This window comes from Lissotriton helveticus, chromosome 2_2 (genome assembly GCF_964261635.1).
Source record: "Lissotriton helveticus chromosome 2_2, aLisHel1.1, whole genome shotgun sequence".
Lineage (NCBI taxonomy): Eukaryota > Metazoa > Chordata > Amphibia > Caudata > Salamandridae > Lissotriton > Lissotriton helveticus.
In genome coordinates this window covers 62,267,476-62,281,897 of record NC_136060.1, presented here as the reverse complement: position 1 = coordinate 62,281,897, position 14,422 = coordinate 62,267,476, and positions in this window count along the sequence as shown.

The following is a 14,422-nucleotide window of genomic DNA, read 5'->3' as shown; positions in this document are numbered from 1 at the left end:
ACCAGAGGGTGGCAGTGATGAACCAGAGGGTGGCAGGGATGAACCAGAGGGTGGCAGGGGTGAACCAGAGGGTGGCAGTGGTGAACCAGAGGGTGGCAGTGATGAACGAGAGGGTGGCAGTGGTGAACCAGAGGGTGCTGTGCCCATACACGACCGCATGGGTAACTTCGCCATGCAAGCGGCCCGCGAACACGCATAAAACCCCGCGAACACTGAAAAAAACAAAAATCCGCAATTTCGCACGAATTCGCGGATTTTGCAGATTGCGAATTTGATTTCGCGCAAATTCGCAGAACGCGAATTCGCACATTTTGCCCATACTTACTATATATTCCTTTAGGGGTAGCCAGGCTAAAATTCAGGGAAAGAAGATATGGGAATATAGCTCTGATTGGACCAGAGCATCCAGAGAGGACTAAGGGCCAGATGAAGGAGCCCTAATACCGGTCAGAAACGGCCGATTTTGGTATTGGGGTTTTCAGATGTAGGGGGCTGAAAATTACAGAATCGGTATATTTACCGATTCGGTAAATTACAGAATCGGTAAATATACCGAATCTGTAATTCCAAATGTAGGTGGCACAGTTTACAGTGCCACAGGCCCTTAAGAGTCGGTATTTTACCACACAATCCTATTGTGTGGTAAAATACCGATTTCAGGTGTGCATGCACATCTGTGCATGCACACCTGTGCAATGTGACACACAGACCTGCCCTTAGGGCATGTATCTGTGCCACATGTCACACAAGCCTGTACTTGGGGTGCTAGAGGGTATCAAAGTGACACCCCCTGCACCCTTGCAGGATTCGGTATTTACCGATTCTGTAAATACAGATTCAGTATTTCCCATTGATTCCTATGGCCTTCAAAGCCCATAGGAATCAATGGGAAATACCGATTCTGTATTTACAGAATCGGTAAATACCGAATGTTACAGATTCGGTAATTCTGAATTTAAAATTACCTACATCTGCCTCCTTCCTGTTTACCTACTCTTAAATACCGAATCAGTAAAATTCGCTATTTAACCGCTTCCGCGCTACCGCGAATTCCCGCTGTGCGCTGGAATTTCAAAAATGGCTTGTTTATGACAAAGCCAGCTCGTCATCCGCGTAGCGCAGGTAACGCCCATGACGAGCTGGCTTTGTCATTAGCGCGGAAGGGGTTAAGAGTAGGTAAATCGGAATTACCTACATCTAGCCCTAAGTGAGATCCAGCATGAGTTTTTAAAAAAAAAAATTTAGGTATGCTCTATCCTAATGCGGTTTTTAAGTCTGATTACTGTTTGATTAGTGGGGTTATATAGGAATATTAAATCGGGCCGGATATAATGAATTATTTAAATGCCCGCTATGATGGTATTAGTAATAATTGCACTAGCCCTATTTTTGAAAGTTGTCTGTATTAACGATTTTTGATCTATTTTAGCTATTGCTTTCCTTTTGTACTGTATTGACTGTTTTTATGATCTGACTATCGATTGCTATTTATATTGTCATTGTGAACGTTATTTTCTGGATATGTTTGAATACAAAACATTTTTTTAAGGAAATGTGTACAAAAGAGTTCAAAATGTTAGTCTTGTCACAGGCAAATTCACCGAAATATAACATTACAATAACTTTTTTTTTTTCAATGCGTGTGGCGCTATTTACGAGTAGTGTGTGTGCAGTAGCAGTCTGTTCGTTTTTACTCTCCCGTTTTTGTATTTGAGTTTATTTTAATTTTGGGCACTTATTCCTTGATTTTAAAATTGCCTGGCCCACATACCCTCATCTCTGTCATCTCTACTTGCACCCTAATTGGTACAACTCACCGCTCTTTGCGGGTCCTTTGCCCTGTCTCGAGGCGGCCATCTTTGGTGAGTGGGAGCAGCGTGCATCAGTCCTTTCTCTACCTTGTTGGTTGAGTATATAGGTAGGCAACCTCGGTCAGCGCGGTCCTTGACCAGCGTGTGGCGCTATTTACGAGTAGTGTGTGTGCAGTAGCAGTCTGTTCGTTTTTACTCTCCCGTTTTTGTATTTGAGTTTATTTTAATTTTGGGCACTTATTCCTTGATTTTAAAATTGCCTGGCCCACATACCCTCATCTCTGTCATCTCTACTTGCACCCTAATTGGTACAACTCACCGCTCTTTGCGGGTCCTTCGCCCTGTCTCGAGGCGGCCATCTTTGGTGAGTGGGAGCAGCGTGCATCAGTCCTTTCTCTACCTTGTTGGTTGAGTATATAGGTAGGCAACCTCGGTCAGCGCGGTCCTTGACCAGCGTGTGGCGCTATTTACGAGTAGTGTGTGTGCAGTAGCAGTCTGTTCGTTTTTACTCTCCCGTTTTTGTATTTGAGTTTATTTTAATTTTGGGCACTTATTCCTTGATTTTAAAATTGCCTGGCCCACATACCCTCATCTCTGTCATCTCTACTTGCACCCTAATTGGTACAACTCACCGCTCTTTGCGGGTCCTTCGCCCTGTCTCGAGGCGGCCATCTTTGGTGAGTGGGAGCAGCGTGCATCAGTCCTTTCTCTACCTTGTTGGTTGAGTATATAGGTAGGCAACCTCGGTCAGCGCGGTCCTTGACCAGCGTGTGGCGCTATTTACGAGTAGTGTGTGTGCAGTAGCAGTCTGTTCGTTTTTACTCTCCCGTTTTTGTATTTGAGTTTATTTTAATTTTGGGCACTTATTCCTTGATTTTAAAATTGCCTGGCCCACATACCCTCATCTCTGTCATCTCTACTTGCACCCTAATTGGTACAACTCACCGCTCTTTGCGGGTCCTTCGCCCTGTCTCGAGGCGGCCATCTTTGGTGAGTGGGAGCAGCGTGCATCAGTCCTTTCTCTACCTTGCTGGTTCAGTATATAGGTAGCCCTGTCAACGCGCAGCGGTCACGCGCAGCGGGGACGCCGAATTGACGCCGGAGTTACGCCAGAGTTCAGCCCGTCTGTGCCCGTCCGGGCCCAGACGGGCCTAGGGCCTGTCATCATGCCCGTTCCTCTGGCGCCTCCTACCAACAGGTTACGATATGGGAGGGATGTTCTTATCTCCTATCGTTCGCCCCACCCTACCAGTTGTTGTTTTGCACAGGAGGGAACCTTTCCTTTCCTACCGTGTAGAGCCTGTCTGTCCGGCCAGAATTTAGTGGCGGGGAAATCCGCCCTTTCCATGGCTCTATTAAACTGCCGGTCCTTGCCGAGTCATGCCATTGAAATTAATTCACTCATCTTGGATCACGAGCTCGATGTGTTGTTTCTTACCGAGACTTGGCTCTCATCCAGCTCCGGCCCTGATATGGTCAGAGCACTCCCTCCAGGTTTTCTTATATCCCACCTTGATAGACCTATAGGGAGGGGAGGAGGCATTGCTATCCTTTTCAGAGACACGCTGGCTTGTAAGATTCAGATCGGAGGGGTGACTGATTGTGAGAGCTGTCAGTTTTCCCTTCGTCTTTCACCTACAGTGTCCTTGGCAGGCTTGCTGATTTATCGCCCTCCTGGACCCTTGGGAAATTTCCCTAACTCTCTCCAAGAAACTACCGCACTTCTTGCTTCCTCATCTGCCAATTTTGTCCTTCTCGGGGACCTCAATATCCATCTTGATGACCCCACCAATGTCGTGGGTGTAGATCTTCTCGAGGACCTCAAATCTTTTGGAATCAATTTGGCCAACTCGGGCGCGACCCATGAGAAGGGCCACTTTCTAGATCCCATACTTTCAAATCTGGACTATCTCAATTCATCTCCGGCTCTTGCCCTGCCTTGGACAGACCATTTTTTGGTGTCCGCAAAGTGGCAATTTGATAGTCCAGTAGCGGTGGCCCCAAGGGTTCAAATCTTGGAAAGAGCCTGGTCGAGGCTCATAGTTGATTCCTGGGCGGCACACCTGGAGGCTACGCTACCCCCTCGGGGAGTCAACCCGATCAGTGCTGATGCCAATTTTTACATCTGGCTCTCGGACTCGTTGGACACCCTCCTTCCAAAAAAGAAACAACTTACGAGGGGGAAGAGAGTGGGTTCGGCGCCTTGGTATTCGTCTGAATTGAGGACCCTGAGGAAGGGATGCAAGAGGCTAGAGCGGTCCTGGAGAAGAGACTGGAGTGAAACGAGCCGGAAACAATATCGTGCGGCTCTGAGCAGTTATAAATCTGCTATTCGGGTGGCAAAATCGGGATTCTTTGAAGAGAGAATAGGCTCTGCGGCCAACTCTTCCAAAGAGTCGTTCAGGGTCATAAAGGAACTACTGAATATCCCCGAACCTCAGGTCATCCACGAGGACCCACGCAAAAAATGCATAGAATTGGCCTCCTTTTTTAAATCCAAAATCGACAACATACTGGCTTCCCTTCCCCGCCAGGGGGAGGCTTCTTCCTTGGATGATAACTTCAGTTCCCAACTTAGGATGCGATCAGTGGAGCTGGCCTCTCTCGGTCCGGTCACTACGGAGGAAGCTCTCTCGGTTTTGAGGACCATGAAGAGTGGTTCCCCGAAAGACCCAGCACCTATTAAATATCTTAAACAGGTGGCTTCTACCATCGGCGGCCCAGTGACGGACCTTATAAACTTTTCCCTCACTCAAGGGATAGTCCCCCCCAGTTGGAAAGGGGCGGTGGTTAAGGCTCTTTTGAAAAAGCCTAACCTGGATCCCGCCGACCTCGCCAACTTTAGGCCGATCTCCTTGCTGCCGGGTATTAGTAAGGTGGCTGAGAAGTTGGTAAACAGTCGCCTGTCGGACTTCCTGGAAGCTAACTCCCTCCTGGGCGATTCCCAAACGGGTTTTCGTCCCGGTCAGGGGACTGACACCGCCCTGTTGGCGGTCGTGGAGAATGCAAGGAGCATTTTGGATTCGGGGGGATCAGTGGCAGTGATCCTCCTGGACCTCAGTGCTGCTTTTGACACCGTGGACCATCAGGTGCTTCTCCAACGGCTGTCGGGGGTGGGGGTCACCGGTGTGGCTCTCAAATGGTTTGCTTCCTTCTTGGAAGGTCGGACATTTGAGGTGTGGGAAGGCCATGAAAAATCATCTACAATCCCTCTCCAGTGTGGGGTGCCACAGGGCTCTTCATTGAGCCCTACCTTATTCAACATTTACATGGCCCCCCTGGAGAGTGTGGTACTGCCGCTGGGTATTAAAATCATCAGCTACGCTGATGATACTCAGCTGGTGGTTGGCCTTTCCCAGTCGGCGCATCATCCCGACCGGCTGCACTCGTGTCTGGAGAAGATCTACACGTGGATGTGCAGCTCAGCGCTAAAGTTGAACGGCTCCAAGACGGAACTCATGTTGCTGGGGAACTCCTCTCCATCTTTGTCCCCCAGCAGCTGGCCTGACTGTCTGGGACCGGTACCCACCCCCAAGCAGGAGATCAAGAGCTTGGGGGTGTGGCTGGAGCGGGGCCTTTCGTTTAAAACGCATGCTAAAAAGACTGCTGGCGTGTGTTTTGGCCTGCTCCGCTCAGCCCGGAAGATCTTACCTTTGCTCCCAGCGTCCACTAGGAGGCTTCTCATCCAGGGATTGATCATCTCGCGGCTGGATTTCAGCAACGCGTTATTCCTGGGTGCACCTGAATCTACCCTGAACAAACTGCAGCAAGTGCAGAATGCTGCCGCCAGGCTCTTGACGGGTCTCCCCAGGCGTCAGTCTGCTCGCCCGGCGCTGAGGGCTCTGCATTGGCTCCCTGTTAGGGACAGGGTGAAATTCAAATCACTCTGTATAGCCCATAAAGTTCTGCATGGGGTAGGCCCACCCATTCTGGGGGAGATGGTCCAGCCTTACAAGGCTCCTCGCTCTCTTCGCTCCGACCATCAACATCTTCTTCAGGTCGGGAGGGTGAAGAGGGCTAGAACTGGTGGCAGAAGGTTTTCGATAAATGTGGCCACTTTGTGGAATTCACTGCCCCTACAACTTCGTTCGGAAGCTAGTCTTCTCCGGTTCCGCAAACTTTTAAAGACGTTTCTGTTTTCTGCTTAAACCCTGCATTATTCTTTGGTAGTGTTATTATCTGGCGAGCGCTGGGATGCCTATTTGGTAACCAGGCGCTATACAAAACTCAGAATAATAATAATAATAATATGAATGTCAATATTTTCTTTTAAGCCAATCTTTTTGTCAAACCTAACTATAATGTTATTTAATCCTTTTTTTTTCAGTGAATTTCTAGGGTTTATTTAACATAAAGTAATGTTTAATTCTCATTCATAAATGCAACCACCTGCTATGGCCAACCCCCCCTGCATGCACCCAAACCTATGTGTGGAGAGGGATTACCCTCTCCTTTCAGACTTCTCTCTCAGATCACGGGTGTGCATAGTAGGGTGTGGTGAGGAACAGGCCTCTCCTTTCAGACTGCTCTCTCAGGTGACAGGTGTGTATAGTGGTGCGTGTGGAAGGACTGACCTCTCCTTTCAGACCACTCTTTGAGAATAAATGTGTGTGCTTAGTAGGGTGTGTGGGTGGACTGGCCTCTCCTTTCAGACCTCTATCTCAGATGAAGAGTAGGCATAGTAGGGTGTGAGGAGGGACGAGCCTCTCCTTTCAACCATCTTTCCTGGTTAACAAGTGTGTGTAGCAGAATATATGGGGGCCTGGCCTAGCATATGAGACTGCTCTCTAAGAAGACTGGTATACGTAGTAGGGTGTAAGGAAGGACTTGTCTCTCTGCTGACACCCCTCTGTTGTATGAGGGCTGTGCATAGTAGGGTGTGGGGACAGCCTTAACTCTCTACTCTGAACTCTTCCCAAGCCAATATTCATAAATATTAGACTCTGATAAACACCATCTCCACTAACACTCCTTCCTACAGTGTGTATCCCAGAGTCTGGTGGGAGCCTCATGAGAACATTACATTTTTAAAAAATGGATTAACATTCTGCAGTACTTATGTAACACACCTGATCTCAATGAAAAGGGACATGATATCCATTTCTCCTAGTGGAGCGTAGGTTGCAATTGTTTATTAAAAAAACAATATACATTTATTTTCATCTCAGCCGTTATGCCTGAGAGACTTCCTCTCCAAATCCATGGGAACAGGATACCTTTTCCTTGCCCATTATATTGTTTTTTTTACTTCATTTCCACAATACCTTCAATTTTTCTCAATAAACAGTAATGGCTGCCATTTCATTTCCAATACTTCAACAGCCAGCCAATCAGAGTGTTTGCTCTCACAGGACTTGTGGGAGTCTCCCACAAGAATGTGAAGGCTCACGGTAAAACTGGGCCCCTTGACCAAACGGAAGGCTCCATTTTTGAACTACCTCTCTTGCAGGACTCTCACAAGACTCTCCCAGATCCAAACGTCAAGATAAGCAATTATATTCTAACCCTAATTTCTCAAAAACTACTGAACAGATTCACACCACATCACAAAAAAGACAATTTGTGTATCAAGTTCTAGCTTCCTGACGAATTTGATGCAATTCTGTTCAACAGTTTTTGCTGTCGCCTTGTCTAAAGAAGTCAAAGTTAAACGTATGGGGATTTAGCATTTTGGGACGCCCCTATTTTCTCACTTCCCCCACTTGATTAATCACCCCAAACTTTCTAGGAAGAAGCTGAAGTATATGAAAATGTTTGGGGAGGAACATTTTGTTAAGATTCGACAAAAAGGGACAAAATCATTTGTAAACCAATAAACACTGTTTCTATAAAAAAGCAGATCTAACTATTACTACCAAGTGGCAAAAGTTTTATATATATATAAAGCCATAGAAACTCAGCCATAATAGTTACAGTTATCTAAAGTAACTATAACTCATGCCCTAAGGTAACTACAACTTACGCACCCTCCATGCTCATTTTTCTCATCATAATGTTTGCAATTGTTGCAGTGATATTATCTATTATGTTATAGATGCCATGACTGGTGTAATGTGTGGACTAATTAGTATTGCATGATGAGGGTGCGAGTCATAGATATCTTAGGGTAGGAGCTATAGTTGCTTGAGATAACGTAGGTATGACTGCTGGATTTCTATGCTTTTGTGTGTGTAAAATCTGAACCTAACTATAACTTCCCTGTCACCATTGGTATTTTGTGAATTTTTAAGTTTTTTTTATAAAATCTCTAACCTAACGATAACGTCCCTGTAAATTTTGTTTGTTTTTCAGTGAATTTCTATGATTTTTTAATGCTATTCCCTAACTATAGGAGTGTATGTGAGGCAGGAGACTAGTGTGCATGTGAGTTGGGAGGCAAGTGTCAATGTGTGTCATGTGTAAGGAGACAGGTTTGTACGTATCTGAGAAGACATGAGCATGTGATGAGAAGCACATGTGTGTACGAGGTAAATTAATGTGTGTGTGAATGAATACATGTGTAAGTATCGCTGTATGGGACAAGGCAGATGTATATGTGTGTGTAATGAGTTGTGTGTGGTAAGATGCTTGTGTGTATGCTTGTGTAGTGGTGCATGCCTGGTGGTAGGCAAGAAGATAGCTATTAATGAACTGAAGTGAGGTCACTGAGGATTTGCTTCCATAGATATCTATATTTCTTTTTTCTTAAATAACTCCAAAAATTCTGAAGTGATTGACACACATTTACAAAAAGGGCTCTTTCTAGACCAATAGCTTGCTTTCTGCCAAATTTTGTGTAATTCCGTCCAGCACTTTGGGCTTTAGTTATGTCTAAAATCCCTATCGGAAATGGCATGGAGAAAACACATTAGGGACCCACCCTTTTTCTCTGTCCCTGCTTGATGAATCCCCTCTAAACCTTCCACACAGCAGCTGAACTCCTGGGTGTACTAGTTTTGAAAGTTTCATGAAGTTTTGCCAAACAATGCTGAAGTTATTAGAAAAAGAAAAATCACTTAACCTTTGGAAACTAGGTCCTAACTATAACTACCAACTGGCAGTGTGTGTGTGTGTGTGTGACTGTATATATATATATATATATATATATATATATATATATATATATATATATATACCTGCTTCTCCCCCAGCTATGCGTGTCTCCACGCGTAGGCTGGTGGGAGGAGCAGGTCCTTAAGCGCACCTATGGGGCCATTTTGGACAAACATGTGGTGCATTGGATGCGATAAATTGACAATGTTTTTATCTTGTGGAGGGGTGATGAGGCCAGTGCCAATGATTTCATCAGTTCTATTAACATCAATCAAGAAAACCTCAAGTTCACATCTGCCATTAACAAATTTGAAGCAGAGTTTCTTGATGTAAAGATATTTGTACATAATGCACACCTCGCCACTAAATTACACAGGAAGAGCACTGCTGGCAATAACATCTTACACGCCTGCAGTGCACACCCAAGGCACATCATCAATAATATTCCCTTTGGAGAGCTTCTTCTGCTAAAACGTATTTGTAGCACAGATGAGGACTTAGCTGTGTGTGCTAATGAAGCCTTAGATAGATTTCGACAGAGGGGCTATAACGAGTCTGTTTTGAAACAAGCACTCCAAAAGACACAGGCTAGAACCCGTGAATCACTTTTGGCCTCGACAGATACCTCCAATACTGATTCTGCCTCTAAGTCTAATGATTCAACTCCCAGATTGATCAAGACTTTTAATAGACAAGAAAGAAAAATCAGATCTATTATCAAGCAGCGTTGGCCTATTTTAAAGACAGATTTGGTTTTGTCACCAAGATTACTGGATGGACCTACCATTACTTACAGAAAGGGACCCTGTCTTAGAACCCAGATTAGCAGGGAATTTCCAGAGCTGAGCAACGAAGACAATTGGCTAACGTCCCGGCTGGGATTTAAGCGTTGCTCTAGCTGCAGAGCTTGTAAATTTGGAGTGAACACCACTAAATATTCAACCCCGTTTAACCCCAATATGACTAACATCAAGGGGTTATACAACTGCAAAATGGAATTCGCTATTTATGTCCTGACATGCATCTGTGGCCTCAGATATGTTGGAAGTACGAGGCTACAGGTGCATGTCAGGATTCTTCAGCATTTGCGTGCCATTGTTAATAATGATGGTGCGTATCCCGTAGCCAGGCATTTTAAGGCTTTTCATAACAATAACTTGCAGTGCCTGAGCTATTATGTCATCGCCTCAGTACCCAAACCACGTAAGGGCGAGGATAGGGACAAAATGCTTAGAAGACTTGAATCACAATTTATCCTAGAATTAGACAGTCGTTTCCCTAATGGTTTGAACACTACTGAGGACCTCCATGTTTTCTTATAAGTTACTATACTGCCTTTTGGGATCTTTTTGGATATGAGTTTCCCGTTTGTTTGTCTCTTTTACTCATTAGTTTCTGATAGAAAGATTTTCCTTTTTCTCTTAATACTACACAATTACACTTTGTTTACATTTTTTCTGTCACTTTTCATTAGTAGCTTTTCATACAAATTTTTGGGCACTTTTATTGAGGACATAGACAATTGGGTACTATTAGTTGTTTGTATACTTTTTCTTTATTTTAAGTCAACCCTCTATTTCAATTTTCGTTATTTCAATTGTGAGGTTCCCACTCAATATATATTCCATTTTGGATATGTATTTAACTTATGCTCATGGGTTAAATATAACAATTAATATTCCATTTTGACTGATCTTATTTGCCTGCATTTAGATGGATGGATTACAGAGTTTATGTTATTGTCTTTATAATAATACGAATATATAAATTCATTACTGCGTAATTTTGCACAGAGATTTATTGTTTACATGTATTGCGTATTTTGCACACTATGGCACTTTATTGCGAAAATTTGCTCATTCATGTGAATTGCTTATTTGCACATATTTTCGTATGTGACATGTTATACATATACTCTGTTTCTTTCTATAAACTGCGATCATATTTCTATATGTTTGCTTTTTAAGAAAAAGGCTATCTGCATTTATGCAGATATTTCAGTCATGTCTTGTTAACTCCATTGAGCATGAGTTAACTATTAACACTGTCTAGATTTCATGGACATATTTTTCCGTTTTTTATACAATATCGAACATATATTGTATTTTATACAATCATACTTAGTGGGTTGCATTGTTATTATTACTTTTTAATTGTTCTTGCATTGTGCACGAAGTTTCTACTTAGAATCATGAAATTTGAATATAATATCGGAGGGTTTAGAAATATGTAAAAACAGACTTCTATACCTATGTTTTGTAGTGTGTCCTCTATCTCTATGATCACGTGGGGTGTTTGAAAAAAATGCGGAATACTACCGCGAAAAAAATGTATTTAAGTTGTGGAGACTGATTTGTCTGACGATCTGTGAGCAAGGGCGGATGCCCGAAAAGCGTCGGATCTGGTGGCTCTACTGAATTAAACTCTATTTGCCATTTAACTTTTCGTTGGAGTTGCGTGGTCGTTTTTCACTCGCAAGAGCGGCGGTGCTAAAGATTACACTTGGGCGTATATATATATATATATATATTACCTACTGGCGGTCGCCAGTAGGTATATATAGTTAGGATTTTTTCTCTATGGGATTTTTGAAAATTCTATGTCTAATAACTTTGGCGTTTGTGGACGGAATTGGCTGAAATTTTCAGGAAAATGGCACATTTTGTTTCTGAGCAGCCCTTGAAAATTTGGGGGGGGTTCGTCAAGGGGGGGCCGAGAAAAAAGGGGGGTCCCAAAACGTGTTTTTAACATTGAGTTTTCCATAGGGCGGTTGGCCTCACTTTTAGCTCGAACGGCTGAATGGATTTGCACGAAACTTGGCAAAATTGTAGGGACTGGTAGCCCGATGTGCCTTTTGTAGGTCTCAATATATGTGCTCCAGTGGATTTTGATAAATTAACGTTTAAAAAAAGATATATATCTGTAACAGCGGACCTGGCAGCGTCCCAGGACGCGTACTTTACGCGCAACGGAGCTTTGTGAAGCGAAGCTGATTGGTTCTCTGGCGTCTGTCAACATTCCAAAAAGTCCGTAGCGGCCGCCATCTTGTCTCTCGGTAGGATCGAGAGACAAGAGGAGGTCAAAACAAAGGGGGAAATAACTATAAGGGGGCATAGTAGATCCTCGCTGACCCCCTAGGTTTGATGTGGAGGTTTTAAAAGGGCCCCGCGGGGCAAAAAAAAATAATAATAATAATAATCGAACGGCTGAATGGATTTGCACGAAACTTGGCAAAATATTAGGGACTGGTAGCCCGATGTGCCTTTGCTAGGTCTCAATATATGTGCTCCAGTGGATTTTGAGAAATTAACGTTCAAAAAAAGATATATATCTGTAACAGCGCTCCGCTTTGCGTAACGGAGGTTTGCGAAGCTGATTGGTCATTCTGTCACTGGGCTATAGTTGGGCTACATCTGGCTGATATTTGGGCTACATTTGTTTTTTTGTGTGTCTGGCAGCCATCTTTGGGCTACATTGGTCTACATTGGGCTTCATTGGGCTACATTGGGCTACATTTGGGCTCCAACATATATATAGGCCAATGTAGCCCAATATATATTTTTCAAAGTTAATTTTCGTAAAAACCACTGGAGCATATATCTTGAGACATAGCAAAGGCACATCGGGCTACCAGTCCCTACAATTTTGCCAAGTTTCGTGGAAATCCATTCAGCCGTTCGAGCTAAAAGTGAGTCCAACCGCCCTATGGAAATGAAGGAAATGAATGGGTAATTTGTAATTAGCAAATAGCTAATCGCAAACTAGGAATGGTAAAGAATCGCTATTTATTCCTTAAAGTTCGCTATTTAGGAAATGCAAAAAACTTTGATGATACATATGGCGGTTCATCTCTAACAAGATAAGAAGCATAAGGATACATTTATGATGACTGGCGCATCACCAGGGATGTGTTAGTCATTCTGTGCCGCTGTTCCGTCACCTATGGTGTGCTGCATTTACAATGCGGCGCATCATGGGGCAAAAACAGCACAGATGCGTGATGTATCTGTGCCGTAAAGGTGGCGCATTGCTGGAGTTGTATCGCAAGTGTGATGAAGCTCCAGCAAGGGTCGGGGGTGCCCCTGTCGCAGGGTTTCTGTTCTCACACAGAACTGTGGACAGAGGATTGGAACCTCGGCGAATTAGGGTGTCCCAAAACTCACGTTAGTAATCAAAAACTCCTTAGCAAGCTAGGTACAGTGTCACATTGGATATAACAAACTCTCAATGTTTAGACAATCCAGAATATGAACTTATAGTACCTCAGGATACGTGGAACTCATGAACAGTCGGTCGTTATATATTTCTTAGAAACCAGAACATGGAGTTAAGAAGAACACATGTGTATTTGAAATGTTTATTTACTAATGCCGTCTTCTCAGGCGTAGTACCTTAGATAATACAAGTACACATATTATCAGTAGCAAAATTACCAGCATAGTTACTAGTACATAAAAAGCGAATGGTGATAGTATGTTAACATGCTGTAAATGAATAAGAGTTAGCAACACTTATAAGCAGCCGCGGGCCGTGGAGGGAGTTACGGTGAGGCAGGGAGGCGGGGAGGGGGAGAAGCAGGGTGGAGAATACAAGTACACATATTATCAGTAGCAAAATGACCAGCATAGTTACTAGTACATAAAAAGCGAATGGTGACAGTATGTTAACATGCTGTAAATGAATAAGAGTTAGCAACACTTATAAGCAGCCGCGGGCCGTGGAGGGAGTTACGGTGGGGCAGGGAGGCGGGGAGGGGGAGGGGCAAGGTAGAGAGGGCTCCACCCTGCTTCTCCCCCTCCCCGCCTCCCTGCCTCACCGTAACTCCCTCCACGGCCCGCGGCTGCTTATATCTCACCCTCCCTAATACACATATTATATTATTTGCTAAGAAGGTCTCTTTGTGTTGGTTTAGGGCGTGCCCATACTTTAGTGTCTTAGATTTGAAGGAATCACATCAGCATACACCAGCTCTCTCTTCATGTGAACCGCATCAAGTGTTGTGTATGTGTGTTCGGCAAAGCAATATAAAACCCGCCTCATGCCCAGAATTGGCAGAAGTTGCACTTATGTTATGAGTATGAAGTCGTGGAGATCAGACCTCATAACAATTCTGTATCGTGTTGTTCTTGAAACTTTAGCACTCGCTGTACAGATATAGTTTAACAAGCAAAGCAGATAGTAGAGCAATAACATATTATTCTCATGTAAACCACGATGAACTACTAGGTGGAAAGCTAAAGCAACAACTAAGTGTCGTGTGCAGAAGTTGCAAAAAAGGAAAAATGGCGTTTAAACCGGTAATGAGCCCATGCTAACTTAACACGGTGTAAAGATATCCAGGACCTAGATGACACCTCCCCATGATCCGGAAACGAACTGAATAAGATAATAGAAGTGCCATCTCATGAGAGCAGATTGCAAGTTTATATGTGGACGGTCCGCAAGGTAAAGCATTAAAAACTAGGAAAATTTAATGCTAAAGAAAAATAAAACAGCCAAGTACTTTATCGAGTCTTAAGCCAATAGGCAAGGTAAATAATAAAAACTTGACAAATAAGTCAATGAATTGTCAATGAAAT